Here is an 18,101-nt window from a genome sequence, read left to right as displayed (position 1 = left end):
ATCTTCACGGTCTCAATTATACACACAACTTCAAAATATACACACAACTTCACTACTGCTTATAATACAACTTATAATCAGATCTAATTAGCTTGTTGATCACCTTTAATGGCCGGCGCGGCGTCGGCGCTGTTCATTCTGGACATCATAGGCCGGATTCTCGTCCGGCACGATTACCGAGGCGACGTCTCCGCTTCGCAAGCTGAAAAATCGTTCGCTAATCTCATCGATAAACAGGTCTATTATATATAATTCACACTTAATTTGTTTTAATTGACTGTAATTAGAGTGATTAATCAATGATCATTTAAATTTGTTGTTTCGAGTTGTAAGTATAGTTGCTGCGAGTGTAGTTGCGGTGCGATTAAGTTAATTTCTTGTTTAGTTGATGAATTTGTAAGTATAAGTTGTGTTGTGATCGATCAAGCACATTGTTGAAGTGTTTCGAGTGTTTGTAAGTTCAGTTGCAGTCCAATTAAGTTATGATATTAGTTAAGCTCGAGTTAATGAATTATTATCGATCTGGTACGTTGTTAAAATGTTTTGAGTTGTAAGTTTAGTTGTGGTGCGATTACGTTATCATAAATTTTTAGTTTAGTTGATGAATTTGTAAGTACAAGTTGTGTTGTGATCGATCTAGCACATTGTTGAAGTGTTTTGAGTTGTAAGTATAGTTGTTGCGAGTGTTTGTAAGTATAGTTGTGGTGCGATTGAGTTGAAGTGATTTTAGTTGAGCTTGAGCTACTGTATTATTATTGATCTAGTACATTGTTAAAGTGTTACGAGTTGTAAGTGTAACAGCAATGCAATTAAGTTATAGTATCTTTTTAGTTTGGATGATGAATTATGATCGGTCTAGTACATTGTTCAAGTGTTTGAGTTTTAAGTATAGTTTTTGTGCGATTAATTTGGAAGTGAATTTAGTTGAGCTTGAGATATTGAATTATTATTGATCTAAAACTTTTTTAAAGTGTTTCGAGTTGTAAGTAAGTATTGTTGCGGTGCGATTTAGTTATAATTTCTTTTTGGTTTAATTGATGAATTATGGTTGCTCTAGTACATTGTTCAAGTTCTAGAGTGGCAATTATAGTTGAGGTGTGATTTAGTTATAATTTGTAATTCTGAGTTCGTTTTGGTTGCACTTTAGTTAAGCAGCTAAATTGTGAATTATACAGTACATTTTCATGGTGTGAGTATAGTTGTAGCTCGTTTAAGTTATAATTCGTTTTTAGTTTAGATGATAAATTTGTAGTTTTAGTTTTTTTTTTCAGTTGCAGTTTTAGGTTTTAGCTGAGTGACTGAATTTTGATTTTATAGTACATATTTAGAGTGTTTCGAGTAGTAGTGTAGTTGTAGCTCTACCAAGTTATAATATATTTAAAGCTTAGTTGATAAATTTGCAAACGTAAATTTGTTTTGGTTGCAATTTTCTTTAAGCGACTGAATTATGATTCGTCTAGTGTGTCCTTAAAGTTTCTCAGCTTGTAGGTATAGGTGTAGCTCGATAAAGTTATTATTTTAGTTTAGTTGATGGATTTTCCAAAGTACAAATTTCTTTTGGTTGCAATTTAAATTGAGTTATAATGTGATCGATTGAGTACATTGCTAAAGTGTTTCTAGGCTCGATTAAAGTATTTTTCATTTTAGTTTAGTGATAAATTTGCTACTGGGGCTATGTATTGATTTAAGTGAATTTATTGTTTCGTGTTTTGTATGTGGATAGGGAGATTCAGATTCGCAAGATCCGGTTGTATACGATAATGGCGTAACTTATATGTTTATACAACACAATAATGTATATTTGATGATTGCTTCGAGGCAGGACTGTAATGCTGCCAGCCTCCTTTCGTTTCTACACCGCGTTGTTAATGTAAGCCATTCGGTAATATATGATTACTGCTTTTACCGTTCTGATGAGAATATTTAATAATTATCATTTTTATTAGCTAAAATTTTGTATTGAGATCTTACTTTGGCCTGCAGGTATTTGGGCACTATTTTGAAGAGTTAGAAGAGGAATCACTTAGAGATAATTTTGTTGTCGTCGTAAGATTACATCTCACTATAGTTATTGCTTGCATTAGGCAGTCTAATACTGTTTCATATTAGTGTTATTGTGTTGGTCTTTTTGTTTGGTTTTGCAGTATGAGCTGCGAGCTGCTTGACGAAATGATGGACTTTGGTTACCCCCAATTCACTGAAGCGAACATTTTGAGTGAGTTTATCAAGACTGATGCCTATAAGATGGAAGTTTTCATAGGCCTCCAATGGCTGTTACAAATGCTGTATCTTGGCGCAGTGAAGGGATACATTACAAGAACAATGAGGTAGCTTTTGTTATTGTGTTGTTTTCCGGCTAACTTTATAAAAGTCACGAGATTTTGAAAATTTCTTGAATTGTTTCAGGTGTTGTTAGATGTTGTTGAGAGTGTCAATGTACTTGTAAATAACAACGGACAAGTTATTAGGTCGTTGTTGGAGCATTAAAGATGCGAACAAATTTAAGGTATGTTATGGTATAACTGACCATCATTGTTTTGTATTGTTGTTATCCTAAGTAAGGCACCCAATTTTGATGGAAATGTTAATATGATTGATATGGATGAAAAATAATTTGTAAAGACATAATTAATGCTGAATCGAAAGGAGAAGCCTACTCATCCATCAACTCCTTTCGTAGATCGCCACGGTTTTACGAAGCGTCTAAGCATAGTTCAGTCGCGTTGATCAATCAAGAGGGTTGCCGCCACTCGTTAAGGTTACCTATTGTATCATACACTTCCTGTATTCTTTCCCACACTTCATACCCCCTCTTTTAAGATAAAGTAAAAAGGGCCATGCATGGTGGGGTAGGAGCATCCAGTCGGTAAATCTTTTTTTGCTTGACCAAGAAGTCTTATGTCCTACGAGCCGCACGACGCTTTAACCGAAAGGACTTGTGCAATTCATGCCTTTCTGCTTTATGACCAGAAACTGTTTCTTTATTTCCATTTCAAATTGTTCTCTGGACTTTTTATCAATATGAGGTGATCATAACACAATATATCGCGATTCAGGCAATCCAATCTTCCGTGTGTAAGGCGGAAGCCCCCAAAAAGGGTTTTCAAAAAGCGGGTGATCAAAAGATCGAATCACTACGCGTATCTTGGTGGTTGTTACTTTTGGTGGTCTTTTTTTTGGCTGACCCCTCTTCCTGTTTTATTGATCAGAAACATCTAGCAGCGTACACCGGCTTAGAATTGGATTAATAAAATTCTAAGGGCTAAGGCTCCCATCCCCTCACTTCCACCGATTTACTGATCTTTTGATCAGACGCCAGACCTTGCTATCGGGATAAAATGCCCCAGGCCGTCTTTCAAGCGAGCGAGAAATGGTAAATGGTTCCGCCTTCTCCTCAACCTCTCACGCCACAAAATTCGCAGCGCATTCGATGTTATCACACCCTTGGCTTACCCTTCGGCTTTCGTGCTTTAGCACTTAGATTTAACCTTTCATAAATCCCCATCAAGTAGTTCTTGATAAAATCCGTGATCATCTCATTATTCGAAATATAGCTGCCCCCGGTACCTCTTTATTTTGTTCAACCCCGCCGTCTTTTCCGCCTTCTGATTTTAAAGAATTCTCATGTCTTATTTATTTCCGAGATGCATTTTACTTTTTTCGGATGATTTCCGCCTTCTACAATCTCTTTTATTTGAGGGAGGATCTCGGCGCCTTCCTATTTGAGGCCACCGAAGCATCTTTCTCAGTCTTTTTCCGCTCAAAAATGGCTTTTCTGCGATAGAAACGAGGTTACAAGGTCTCGTGAAACATAGGCCAAAGAATAGCGCATTGAGACTAGACAGCGATCCCCGTTAGGGCAGAAATTACGGATAATGGCTCGTAAAACCACCGCTAAGATGAATAATCAACGGGCAGACGTACTATATATAGAAGTCGTGCTGAGCCAAACCCTGAAGAAAGAGAGAGGGGTCCGTGGCAACGACAGAGCGTGAGAAACGAGAAGCTACTAGAAGAGCTCCAGCGAAAGATTGTATCCAACGAAACATATTGACAGGCCCGCTCAATTAGGGCTCCGGAATAGGCTAAAGTCATACACAAACAAGTTGCCGCCTTCCTAATAAGAGGCGAAGCGGAGAGCCAATCAAGGATCAAGCAGAACCAGACGCGGGCAATAACCCTATTAAAATGAAAGGATTTACCGCTAATTAATCAGTTTAATGAATCTGGAATTCTAAATTTAAATTACAAGAAACACTATTAGATTAAGTAGTTTCGACCAAAGCTAGCACATATGGATGGAATTCCTGGCCTGTGGCCGGAGGTGACGCTGAGAGTTAGAGAGGCTTGGAAACAGGGTTTGGGTAAGTTATTCCTAATGCAAGGTAGCCCAGCTAAGAAGAAAACTCACAGTAAAGGCGGGGGAATAGACCCTCCTATTATTATGCATGTGCATTCGGGAACACCTCCTCTTAACAACAAAAGAAAACCAATTGCCCCGAACAACAGGTTAAAACAGGCTCTACTTGGGTGAGTTAATTCAATGGCACCAAACTCTTCTCGTCATGTTGATCCGCGGATGTTGGTAGAAAGGGATCTGATCAACTGACTCCAGACATGTTATATCGACACCCTTTGTCCTGGCAGTATGAATTAAGTAAGAGTAGGTTTTTTTGAACAATTACTGTACAAAGACCCAATTTCCTGAAGAATTCACATGATGTGAGTCTCAGCTCCCGGTATCATAGCATGGGATCAACAACGTTTAACGGACTTCAGAGGTCCGCACTCTCGCATTTTGTACACTCTTTTTTTATCGTTCGTACACATCTTATCTTTGTTTCCCGGGCCTCTAGTGAGTTACAGACAGAGTTTGAAAAGGTCAAATCTTTGATGATGGAATCATCTATGATTGAGTTGCGAAAACTTCTGGATAGGTCTTCGAATGTAGGTGGGGGAGTTAAACTGGTAAGAAGGTGGATACCTCCGGAGGCAAGAGCATTTAAGATCAATGTGGATGTTAGTGTTCGTGATTGGGTAGATACATTCTCAGTAGGCATGGTTCTAAGAGATCAGGAGGGGGGCTTCATTGCAGGCAAAACTCACAGTATGCAGGCGCCAGGTTCGGTGTTTGAGGCTGAGGCAATAGGTATCCGGGAGGCATTGTCTTGGGTCAAAGATCAACATCTGCAAAATAAGAGAGTCTACATTGAATCAGACTCTCAACTCACGGTTCGAGCAATTCAGAGTGGAAATGCGAATTATCTAGAGGTGGGGGTGGTAGTCGAAAGCTGCCGCTGTCAGTTACTTCAACTCGAGCATGTGTCAATTAATTTTGTTAGGCAAAACGCTAACAGGGTAGCTCATGAATTAGCTAGATATCCTTGTTTAGCTTATTGCCAACTTCTTTTTGCGTCTCCTCCGTTATGCGTGGTGGAGGCTATTATGTATGATGTTTCGTAGTAATGAAATCTACTTTTACTTCAAAAAAAAACTTCTGGATAGGTATCCTACATCTGAACCGAATTCTTTCTAGTTAAAGAATCACTTTCTAGCTGCTCTGGAACAATTAGGAGATTCTTTAGAAGAAATACCAGGTTCTGCTTCTGGCGGCAACATGCTACTGGGTGGTGATCCCGCTTTTGGGGTCAAATCAAGCAAGCGTAGTAGCGTTCAGTGCTCTACGATCAGAGTTTTATTCTATAGCTAATTGTGCTTACTTGAAATCTTACGTATTAGATATCTTGTTATCTAAACTTCTCGTTACTGCGCTTTAACGACAACGACAGTTTTAAAGATAGGATTACGAGGCATGGAAGCTTTCTGCTAATGTTGTTAAATGAGAGTTATTGTAAACACTCAACTTCCACCCCGTTGGCTATAGTTTTAGCTTGTATATATGAGAAATTAACAAGAATAAAGAATTTTTGTGCCCAAAACAGGGAAATAGAATGAACTAAAACAGAACAAATTTTTATTATTCTTCATTTTAGCATACTACAAGCAAGTTTTTATACATGAGAGTACATCCAATAGGAAAGCTTACACACTCGGACCAACCACACAACTAAACATAACATAAGAATTCGTAAATCTTCACCAAACAAAGACAAAGAACACTATACATGAAAACAAACACACTACTTTGCGTCTGCATACACTTATTTAAACCTTCTAGAGTCGACGGACTACTCTAGTCTCCCCCACCGTTGGCACGATTTATCGCAGCTTGCACAATAAGTGCTTGCTGGCTCTTGTACCAGCGCCCACCTCCGGTCTTCCAGACCGCGAATGCGGTGCCTTATTTGTTGCATAACGTCTGCTATCATCTCAAGATCGATAGCAGGGAGATGCTCCCAGAAAAGTGCTAGCATGTGCTCCCAGTAGAGCTTTGCTGCCTCCACTTATGTGATTTCATTTGAAATAATAGTAAGTCTGTCAATCCCTCCATTGGGATCCATGGCTACTTATTTTCTTCTACTAAGTGCCATTTGCTTTGTGCCTAATAGAGACTGAAAGAAGCTTTTATTTATAGGCGTTGGAGGCCCTTAATTCTTCTCACCAACTAAAATTATATCAATAGTTGAAGTTTTGTTTTTAGCGGGTAGCGCCATGCTTCTTAACTCCGTCCCCGACCCTAAATCGTGGTATCGTCATGCGTCTTATTTCCGTCTCCGTCCACTACATAAGAAATAACTTGAATGAAGACCTTATTCGAGAGCAGCTGAGTCAAATAGGCATCCCTTTCCTTTAATAGTCGAGCATCTTTCAGACCCTTGAATCCAATGCTATTGATTCAACTACTCTCGAATAAAGTCTTTATTCAAGTTATTTCTTATGTAGTGGATGGGGACGAGGTTAAGAAGCGTGGCGATACCACGATTTTGGATCGAAGACAGGGTTAAGACGCGTGGCGATACCCGCGAAAAACAAAACTTCAACTATTAATATAATTTTAGTTGGTGAAAAGAGTTAAGGGACTCCAACGCCTATAAATAGAAGTTTCCTTCAGTCTCTATTAGGCACAAAGGAAATGACACTTAGTAGAAGAAAGTAAATAGCCATGGATCTCAATGGAGGAATTGACAGATTTTCAATTATTTCAAATGAAATCGCACAAGTGGATGCAACAAAGCTCTACTGGGAGCACATGCTAGCACTTTTCTGGGAGCATCTGCCTGCTATCGATCCTGAGATGATAGCAGACGCTATGCAACAAATAAGGGACCACACTAGCAGTCAGGAAGACCGAAGGAGGCCGCTAGTACAAGTGCAGAAAGCACTTATTGTGCAAGCTGCAATAAATCGTGCCAACGGCGGGGGAGACTAGAGGAGTCCGTCGACTCCAGAAGGTTTAAATAAGTGTATGTAGATGCCAAGTAGTGTGTTCGTTTTCATATATGGTGTTCTTTGTCTTTGTTTGGTAAATATTTACGAATTCTTATGTTGTGTTTAGTTGTGTGGCTAGTCAATGTGTGTGCAAGTTTTCATATTGGAGTACTCATGTATAAAATTTGCTTGTAGTGTGCTAGAATGAAGAATTATAAAAATCTGCTCTCTTTTAGTTCATTTTATTTTTCTGTTTTGTGCATAAAACTTCTTTATTTTTGTTAATTTCTCACATATAGAAGCTAAAACTGCAGCCAACGGGGTGGAATTTGTGTGTTTACGGTAACTCTCATCTAATAGCATAACAGAAAGCTTTCATGCCTCGTAATCCTATTTTTAAAACTTCCGGTATCGTTAAAGCGCAGTAACGAGAATTTTTTAGATAACAAGATATCTGATACGTAAGATTTCAAGTAAACACAATTAGCCGTAGAATAGAACTCTGATCGTAGAGCACTGAACGCTACCACGCTTGCTCGATTTGGCCCCATAAGTGGGATCACCACCCAGTAGCATGGTGCCTCTAGAAGCAGAACCCCGTATTTTTTCTAGAGAATCTCCTAATTGTTGAAGAGCAGCTAGAAAAAGATTCTTTAACCAGAAAGAATTCGCTTCAGATGTAGGATACATATCCAGAAGTTTTCGCAACTCAATCATAGATGATTCTATCATCAAAGATTTGACATTTTTAAATTTGTCTATAACTCACTAGAGGCCCGGGAAACAAAGATAAGATGTGTATGAATGATGAAAGAAAGAGTGTATAGAATGCAAGAGTGCGAACCTCTGAAGTCCATTATACGTTGTTAACCCCTTGCCATGATACCGGAAGCGGAGGCTCACATCATGTGAATTCTTCAAGGAATTGGGCCTGTGTACAGTAATTGTTCAAAAAAACCTACTCTTACTTGGTTCATGCTGCCAGGACCAAGGGTATCGATATGGCAAGTCTGGAGTCAGTTGATCGGATGCCTTTGTACCGGGATTCGCGGATCAACATGACGAGAAGAGTTTAGTGCCATGGAAGCTAACTCACCTTAGTAGAACCTGCTTTAACCAACTGTTCGGGGCAATTGGTTTTCTTTTATCGTTAAGAGGAGGTGTGCTCGGGTACACATACCTAATAATAGGAGGTTTGATGCGTTCCAGGTTCGGGGAAACTCATTTCCGCCCAAAGTTTCCAATTTGTAGGATCCTCGTCCCAATGTCTTTTTGACCTTGTAAGGTCCTTCCCAATTTGGGGCTAGCTTCCCTTTCTCGCCAACTCCTGATGCCCAATCTTCCTCAAAACCATGTCTCCTTGCTGGAAGAACCTCTCTTTAACCCTCCTGTTATAATAGGAGGCTCTGTGCTGATGCTCTGCATTACGGGCGTTGACTTCAGCCGTGGTAGTCACCTCGAGCGCTCTCGGAAGAGTTGGATTACATTTGAGGGCTTTTCAGCCGTGGTAGTCACCTCGAGCGCTCTAGGAAGAGTGGACTCGGAAGAATAGGATTATATTTGAAGGCTTTTCAGCCGTGATAGTCACATCGAGCGCTCTCGGAAGAGTGGACTCGGAAGAGTAGGATTACATTTGAAGGCTTTTCAGCAGTGGTAGTCACCTCGAGCGCTCTCGGAAGAGTGGACTCGGAAGAGTAGGATTACATTCGAAGGTTTTTTCAGCGTGGTAGTCACCTCGATCGCTCTCGGAAGAGTGGACTCGGAAGAGTAGGATTATATTTGAAGGCTTTTCAGCCGTGGTAGTCACCTCGAGCGCTCTCGGAAGAGTGGGATTACATTTGAAGGCTTTTCAACCGTGGTGGTCACCTCGAGCGCTCTCGAAAAAGTGGACTCGAAAGAGTGGGATTACATTTGAATGCTTTTTAGCCGTGGTAGTCACCTCGAACGCTCTCGGAAGAGTGGACTCTAAAGAGTATGATTACATTTGAAGGATTTTCAGCCGTGGTAGTGATCTCGAGCGCTCTCGAAAGAGTTGACTCGGAAGAGTAGGATTACGGTTGAAGATTTTTCAGCCATATAAGAGCATCGCAACGAAGCCAGAGCTTTGAGTTCGGGTACCCTTAAACGAGGAGGCTCCATGGGAGCCTCTCGACCGAGTAGGAGATAACCACCCAACAAAGAGTATAGGGATTTTTTGAAAATTCATCCAAGGAGGCCACGATCACACCCCCCAGCCGAGCTGGGGGCAAGAAGCATCCCCTAGACCAAGTGACCTTGGTCGAGGGAGCTCCAGAGGAGCCCTTCGGCCACCGTCGCCTAGAAGGCAACGAAAAAAGGGGGGCGGAATTTTCAGCCGAGTATTTCACGACCACTCCCCTCAGCTGAGTGGGGGCATGGTGGCCACCCCCGGTCGAGTGGAGTGAGCCGAGTAGGCTCCAGAGGAACCCCTCGGCCACCAACGCCTAGACGGCAACGAAAAATATTTGAAAATTTTCAGATATACAAATTAGCCCTAATTAGGCCCAATTAGTGAAAATTAGACAAAAATTAGCCGTGGTTAGGGCCATTTAGCCTCGATTAAGGCAAATTAGCGTAATATACCTTATAATTAGCCTAAATTAGCAACATACGCTCGATAGTTAGCCTCGATTAGGACTGAATAGCTGTGTTTTAGTCCAATTCGCCCCGATTAGGGTCTGTTAGTGGTTTTCACCTTATAATTAACCTTGACGAAGGTTAAAAGGTGATTAAAGCCCGACATATAGCCCCGATTAGGGCAATTTAGCGTAAAACGCTATTCAATTAGCATGTCTCAAAAAGTGAAATATCGCTTAATTCACTGTGAATGTGTAGGTCGCTCCACACTTCATAGTATGACCGAACCCGAGAAGGACGAAACTACCTCTGAGTCACGATTAGACCATTATAACCTCCACGAAAACTCTAGAAGTTTTCCCTGAAGTTGGGGCAAATGATATGGATGAAAAGTAATCTGTAAAGACACAATTAATGTTGAATTAATTGTTTCCTAAAGTTCGGTCAAACCCGTGACGCCACGACCCAAAGTAGGTCGTCACGGTCACGACCCAATACGAGTTTTGATAGTCCGAGCAAACTATGACAACCACGACCCAAAGTGGGTCGTGTAGCCCACGGCCCGAAATCAGCTGCGTGATGGGCCCGCCGAGCAGGCCTGAGAATGAGGTTCATGATGACACCAACATTGTATCTATGGTATCGGACTTCTCCTAGGAAGGATCTAGGAAGGATCCAGAATCCACCGTCAGGGAGAGTCCTACTTACCATCTAAGTAGGAGACTTGTCTACCAAGTCTCCCTACCCTAGTCTAACCCTATACTCGACACTTATATAAAGGCCTGTACTCCTCAACCTAGAACTACGTTTTTGGCTCGATTCTCTACAACACAGAGATACGTGGATATCTTGCGAGGACAACTAGTCCCCATCATGAGAACAGTTATAATAGCTCGAAGCTCAACAGTCCTAACATTAATTGTAATCACAAACTTAGTTTTTATCCCACAACAATGATATTAAAAATTTATAAGAATAATTAGTGTTATTTTTGTTGATATCACATTATGCAGTTGGGGAAAGCTAGAATGATGTCAGGTTAAGTGCATGCTGTATTAATATGCCCATAAACATTTTGTAAATTTGACATTCTAATGCCAGATGGATTCCTTCTCATACCGAGATTTTTTACTTTAAAGTATAGGTTTTTCCCTTGCAAGCATCAGAGAAAATGCTTTACAATCACCTAACTTGGTTATGAATTTAGTTTCAATTCACTCAAAAAATTCCAATGAAACCATTCATTCAGACCCTTTTATTAAACAATAGAGGGTTCTTGAAACACTTAAGTGGTATTTGGTTGGAATGCTACAATGTGGATAATGAACACGGATGAGATAGTGCTAATATATTGCAGGTTGCAGCATGTATCTGTGATACCTCGAAGATGACTGTACAAAGATTGAACTTAAATTTTTACTTCTGCATCCAGCATTACTTCCTGATTTCTCCATGCAGAAGTGTATCATGGTTAACAAGCACTAAATAACCATTATGAAAGAGATAATACAATGTGTTCACTTTCACAAATTTTAAAGAAGTCTCGGTGAGCTTGATGATCTCTTCTTATACTCCCAAATAAAAAGCAATAATTCTTCTCATGTGTTGCAGTGGTATGCCCGAATGTAAACTGGGACTTAACGATAGAGTGTTACTGGAGGTTCAAGGACGATCAACTAAAGGAAAGGCCATCGACCTTGACAACATAAAGTTTCGTCAGTATGTCACCCAACTATGTAATCCCTCCATCCATGTATAAATGTCAAATTAGAGAATTTTCTTCATCTCCATTCCTTTTTCCTGAAAAAACTGAAGAATTGACTGGTATTGGGCATTCCAGTTAAGTATTAGTAAAACCTTGGTTCTTTCTACTATTTTAATAAAAATAATATATAATTTTCTCTTTTTTTCCTGTGTTATGGTACTATTATCGCTTAACGTATATCAGGTGAATCTTGTAACAAATTACGGGTTGCAATTTTTTGGTTGTCAAAAATGTGTAGAAAGGGTTTTTTTTGTCTTACATGTTCCCTAAATTTGTTTCCTGCTACTAATGGGCTAAGATACACTATTCACGAAGGTGTGTGCGTCTAGCCCGCTTTGAAAATGACCGGACAATATCCTTCATACCTCCGGATGGATCTTTTGATGTCATGACTTATAGACTCAGTACCCAGGTAAAGGTTACTGCCTTATTCGGATGTTGTTCTGGTTACCAAGTAGAGTTTCTTAAGTAGGATTCCATTTGAAGGCTTTTCATCCGTGGTAGTCACCTCGAGCGCTCTCGGAAGAGTAGGATTACATTTGAAGGTTTTTCAGCGTGGTAGTCAGCTCGAGCGCTCTCGGAAGAGTGGACTCGGAAGAGTAGGATTACATTTGAAGGCTTTTCAGCCGTGGTAGTCACCTCGAGCGCTCTCGGAAGAGTGGGATTACATTTGAAGGCTTTTCAGCCATGGTGTTCAACTCGAGCGCTCTCGAAAGAGTGGACTCGAAAGAGTGGGATTACATTTGAATGCTTTTCAGCCGTGGTAGTCACCTCGAACGCTCTCGGAAGAGTGGACTCGGAAGAGTAGGATTACATTTGAAGGATTTTCAGCCGTGGTAGTGATCTCGAGCGCTCTCGAAAGAGTGGATTCGGAAGAGTAGGATTACGGTCGAAGATTTTCAGCCATATAAGAGCATCGCAACCAAGCCAAAGCTTTGAGTTCGGGTACCGTTAGCCGAGTAGGCTCCATGGGAGCCTCTCGACCGAGTAGGAGATAACCACCCAACAAAAAATATAGGGATTTTTGAAAATTCATCCAAGGAGGCCACGATCATACCCCCAGCCGAGCTGGGGGCAAGAAGCATCCCCTAGACCAAGTGACCTTGATCGAGTGAGCTCCAGAGGAGCCCTTAGGCCACCGTTGCCTAGACGGCGACGAAAAAAAGGGGGAATTTTCAGCCGAGTAGGCCACAACCACTCCCCCCGGCTTAGTGGAGGGAGCCGAGTAGGCTCCAGAGGAGCCCATCGGCCACCAACGACTAGACGGCAACGAAAAAAATTTGAAATTTTTTAGATATACAAATTAGCCCTAATTAGGGTGCAATTAGTGAAAATTAGACAAAAATTAGCCCTGATTACGGCCATTTAGCCTCGATTAAGGCAAATTAGCGTAATATACCTTATAATTAGCCTAAATTAGCAACATACGCTCGATAATTAGCCCCGATTAGCCGTGTTTAAGTCCAATTCGCCCCGATTAGGGCCTGTTAGTGGTTTTCACCTTATAATTAACCTCGACGAAGGTTAAAAGGTGATTAAAGCCCGACATATAGCCCCGATTAGGGCAATTTAGCGTAAAACGCTATTCAATTAGCATGTCTCAAAAAGTGAAATATCGCTTAATTCTGTGAATGTGTAGGTCGCTCCACACTTCATAATATGACCGAACCCAAGAAGGACAGAACTACCTCTGAGTCACGATTATATCATTATAACTTCCACGAAAGCTCTATAAGTTTACCCTGAAGTTGGGGCAAATGATATGGATGAAAAGTAATTTGTAAGGACACAATTAATGCTGAATTAATTGTTTCCTAAAGTTCGGTCAAACCCGTGACGCCACGGCCCAAAGTAGGTCGTCACGGTCACGGCCCAATACGAGTTTTAATAGTCCGAGCAGACTATGACAACCACGACCCAAAGTGGGTCGTGTAGCCCACGACCCGAAATCAGCTGCGTGATGGGCCCGCCGAGCTGAGAATGAGGTTCATGATGACACCAACATTGTATCTAACATGGTATCGAACTTCTCCTAGGAAGGATCCAGAATCCACCGTCAGGGAGAGTCCTACTTACCATCTAAGTAGGAGACTTTTCTACCAAGTCTCCCTACCCTAGTCTAACCCTATATTCGACACTTATATAAAGGGCTTTACTCCTCAACCTAAACAACGTTTTTGGCTCGATTCTCTACAACACAGAGATACGTAGACATCTTGCGAGGACAGCTAGTCCCCAACGCGAGAACAGTTATAAAAGCTCGAAGCTTTACAACTCTAACATTAATTGTAATCACAACCTTAGTTTTTATCCCACAACAATGATATTAAATTTTTATTAGAATAATTAATGTTATTTTTGTTGATATCACATTATGCAGTTAGGGAAAGCTAGAGGTTAAGTGCATGCTCTATTGGTATGCCCATATTACCAAAACATTTTGTAAATTTGACATTTTAATGCTGGATGGATTCCTTCTCATACCGAGATTTTTTACTTTAAAGTATAGGTTTTTCCCCTTCAAGCATCAGGGAAAATGCTTTACAATCACCTAACTTTGTTATGAATTTACTTTCAATTCACTCAAAAAATTCCAATGAAACCATTCATTCAGACCCTTTTATTAAACAATAGAGGGTTCTTGGAACACTTAAGTGGTATTTGGTTGGAATGCTACAATGTGGATAATGAACACGGATGAGATAGTGCTAATATATTGCAGGTTGCAGCATGTATCTGTGATACCTCGAAGATGACTGTACAAAGATTGAACTTAAATTTTTACTTCTGCATCCAGTATTACTTCCTGATTTCTCCATGCAGAAGTGTATCATGGTTAACAAGCACTAACTAACCATTATGAAAGAGATAATACAATGTGTTCACTTTCACAAATTTTAAAGAACTCTCTGTGAGCTTGATGATCTCTTCTTATACTCCCAAATAAAAAGCAATAATTCTTCTCATGTGTTGCAGTGCTATGCCCGAATGTAAACTGGGACTTAACGATAGAGTGTTACTGGAGGTTCAAGGACGATCAACTAAAGGAAAGGCCATCGACCTTGACGACATAAAGTTTCATCAGTATGTCACCGAACTATGTAATCCCTCCATCCATGTATAAATGTCAATTTAGAGAATTTTCTTCATCTCCATTCCTTTTTCCTGAAAAAACTGAAGAATTGACTGGATTGGTCATTCCAGTTAAGTATTAGTAAAACCTTGGTTCTTTCTACTATTTTAATAAAAATAATGTATAATTTTCTCTTTTTTCCTGTGTTATGGTACTATTATCGCTAGACGTATATCTAGTGAATCTTGTAACAAATTACGGGTTGCAATTTTTTGGTTGTCAAAAATGTGTAGAAAGGTTTTTTTTTGTCTTACATGTTCCCTAAATTTGTTTCCTGCTACTAATGGGCTAAGATACACTATTCACGAAGGTGTGTGCGTCTAGCCCGCTTTGAAAATGATCGGACAATATCCTTCATACCTCCGGATGGATCTTTTGATGTCATGACTTATAGACTCAGTACCCAGGTAAAGGTTACTGCCTTATTCGGATGTTGTTCTGGTTACCAAGTAGAGTTTCCTGAATGAGAAAACTTAAATTGCAGGTAAAGCCTCTGATATGGGTGGAAGCTCAAGTAGAGAGGCATTCTAGAAGTCGTATAGAACTCACGGTAAAGGCCAAAAGTCAGTTTAAGGAACGTAGGTATACACCATATATTTTTTTTAAGTTGTAGCTTTGCAATTTGAGGTTTGTGGATTGATTTCTAGATGGCTTGGCTATTTTTACAGCACCGCCACACATGTTGAAATCGAGTTGCCTGTGCCATCTGATTCTAGCAATCCAAATATTAGAACTTCGATGGGCTCTGCTTCCTATGCACCTGAAAGTGATTCTTTGATCCGGAAAATCAAATCTTTTCCAGGTGGTAAGGTAGTAGCTCACCAGTTTTGCACTCTCTTCCATAGCGTTTATGACTTATGTTATAGGCTTCTGTTGATATTGCCTTTTTAATGCGTTTTCTCGAGAATTAATACTTCTCTTCTTATGGCCATTGTAGGAATATATGTTGAGAGCAGAGTTTAGTCTTCCTAGTATTACGGATGAAGAAGCAGCTCCGGAGAGAAAAGCCTCCCATACGCTTGAAATTTGAAATTCCATACTTTACTGTTTCAGGAATACAGGTTTGTTCTTGTGTAACATTGATCCTCTTTACAAATCTGAACTTTCTTCAATTTCTTGGCATATCTAATGCTTTGTGTACAAATTGTAATTTCTTGGCATATCTATTTTGTACTAATAGCCCCATGGAATGCTTGTGATTAGGTCTGTTCAGACACTGCCAAGCTATTGCTAACTTGCTTGCTCAAATCTGCTGCAATTTTGGAGATGATCGGAGACAAAGATGCTCCAAACTCCTCGAAAACATCTTGGCAGTCACTAATATGAACCACTGCAGATAGTGAATGTTAAGGCTACCAGTATCATTATTATCAAGGTACTTTAAACATTGTTTCAAGGTATCAACTGTGTCATCAAATGTTTCTTTGCATGTAGTCGTGGTGCTAGCTTTAGAATTTTCAAGGACGCTTACAAGTGCTGTATCGAGTAGAGGTGTCATTTTTTGCAAACCTGTTGCAACTTGTATAGATGATTCAATTGCATTTCTTGTGGCTTCGTGCCAATTCTTAGCGCCTCTAACTATTGTATTGCAAATTCGCTTGTAATCGCTTGTTCTGCAGAACTTATTGACGACTTTCGCTTCGGTAGTTGAAGCAAAATGGCCAAGCATGACTATGGCCAGGCAAACTATTGTCAAGTGTTGGCGCATTTTGGAAGCCAGTATGTTTGGTTTCGACGTTTGGATCCTCCAAATTGGTTCTTCCGCCCTCGGAACACCTGTAGTGAGTCCCAAGGGTGAAGAATTAGAACTTGTAAATGGTTTTCTGCAGATGTTTATTGTTTACTTATGGCCTCAAGCCCTGCATATTCTCCTTAATTTAAGTAAGTTTTCTTCTTTTTTCAGGTTCTTAATTTTAAGTACATTGAGCGCGATGAGAAATCTCAAGTGGTTAAGGGCTTATCTCTTGTCGTCTGGGTTCGATTCTCCCTTACCCCGAGCTTTGTTACAACAGATACCCAATGTAATTAAGCCAAATTAGTCCAAAAAAGAAAAATTAAGTAGATTTAGTTGTCTTTCTAACCACACAGAAATAGCTATATTTGCGGTTTACTTCTTAAAGGAAAATTATTGTACTCAAATTTATAATTTGATTGCTTATCGACCAACTTATATATCTGGATATAACACTATGTATATTTTAGCCTCCTAATTTGTTTCGAAAAATTTCATTTATCTACAAAAAATTCCCATACATTCGGAGTTGACATCTATTTGAACTATTATCATTCAAATATTCAATTGATAATCTCAGTAAACCACCACTTGAACTATCTTATCATTGCGCTCAAAGTTGCAAATACTTATATCGAGATGAAAGCAAAAATGTGCGATTTGGGGTTGTCTAACCATGCTATAAATTTCAGGGCAGTCGATGATTGTTTAGGTCGTTTGTGGAAAAATTAAACAATCACTAAAAAAATAAGTTATCCGTATAATAAAGCATCAAGTTTATATAATACTTGGTCAAAATCTCAAGAATCATTGTTAATTGGGTTTACATGTAATCTTTGGCGTAAGAAATGTATTAAGAAGTTGTCATTGCACGTAATGTTACAAATAATATAAAACTACAAGTGGTACATTTTACTAAATTTATAATCATAAGTAGTTGAAAGGTTCAATTGATATTCTTTTACTCTAGTATTTTCTATGTTCATGAATAGGATAGAAAAGAAAAAAAAACGTAAAATGTATTCTCCTAATCTTTTCAAAAGTTTAAATAATATTTTGGAGACAAATTTTGAATTTTTTTCCCTAATATTTGCATCTTTTTTTTCTTTCTTTCAAAAAAGTTTTTCAGGAACAAGTTGTAAAAAATTAATTCTTTATCTTTCTTTTCTTTTTTCTCCAAAAAAAATATTTTCCGAAACAAAGTGTGTATTGAAATTTTTGTTAAATTTAATAACTGCAATTTAAATGTGTATATTTGTCAAGCATGAGCTAAGGATTTTGACTTTAAACAACGTTAATGGCGGGTTGTTGATGTTGTATTATACAAATCTTCCGATTCATGAGTATAAATTATTTAATCAATTGAAATTATTCATTGTTTTCAAGAAATTATTTTCATACTAAATAAAGTAAAATGTTGTGTATCCGAAAAATATTTTCCAATACGCAAAATTAGGGATGATAAAAAAATCCGTCAAATTGTTCATAGTGATTCGTTTGAAAAAAAGCTAGAATTCAGACCAAAATAATCTGTGAACACCCATACA

General features: G+C 39.3%; 1 pseudogene; it reads left to right on the top strand.

Annotated features, from left to right (window-relative positions):
- Positions 1-16,998, top strand: LOC141677835 (AP-1 complex subunit mu-2-like; annotated as a pseudogene).
- Positions 16,999-18,101: the final 1,103 nt, after the last annotated feature.

The sequence above is a fragment of the Apium graveolens genome, chromosome 8 (genome assembly GCF_009905375.1).
Source record: "Apium graveolens cultivar Ventura chromosome 8, ASM990537v1, whole genome shotgun sequence".
NCBI classification, from domain to species: Eukaryota; Viridiplantae; Streptophyta; class Magnoliopsida; order Apiales; family Apiaceae; genus Apium; species Apium graveolens.
This window is presented reverse-complemented; position numbering and strand designations above follow the sequence as displayed.